Genomic DNA, 250 nt, shown 5'->3' on the forward strand with positions numbered 1-250 from the left:
TAAATAAATAAATAAGTAAAATAATAAATAAATAAATAAATAAGTAAAATAATAAATGAATGATTGCGCACATGCACATGTGGCATTTATGCCTTTTTCTGCGTATTCGCATTTATGCAGATGTGCACTTTATTCATTTATTAATCAATTGTTATTTATTACTTATTTATTTGTTTATTATTTATTTATTTATTTATTTATTTATTTTATAAATGGGACCGGTTTATCCGTTTTGAAATTATGCAGAAAA

Source organism: Eimeria tenella, genomic scaffold (assembly GCF_000499545.2).
Source record: "Eimeria tenella Houghton genomic scaffold, Eth_scaff2385, whole genome shotgun sequence".
Taxonomy (NCBI): Eukaryota; Apicomplexa; class Conoidasida; order Eucoccidiorida; family Eimeriidae; genus Eimeria; species Eimeria tenella.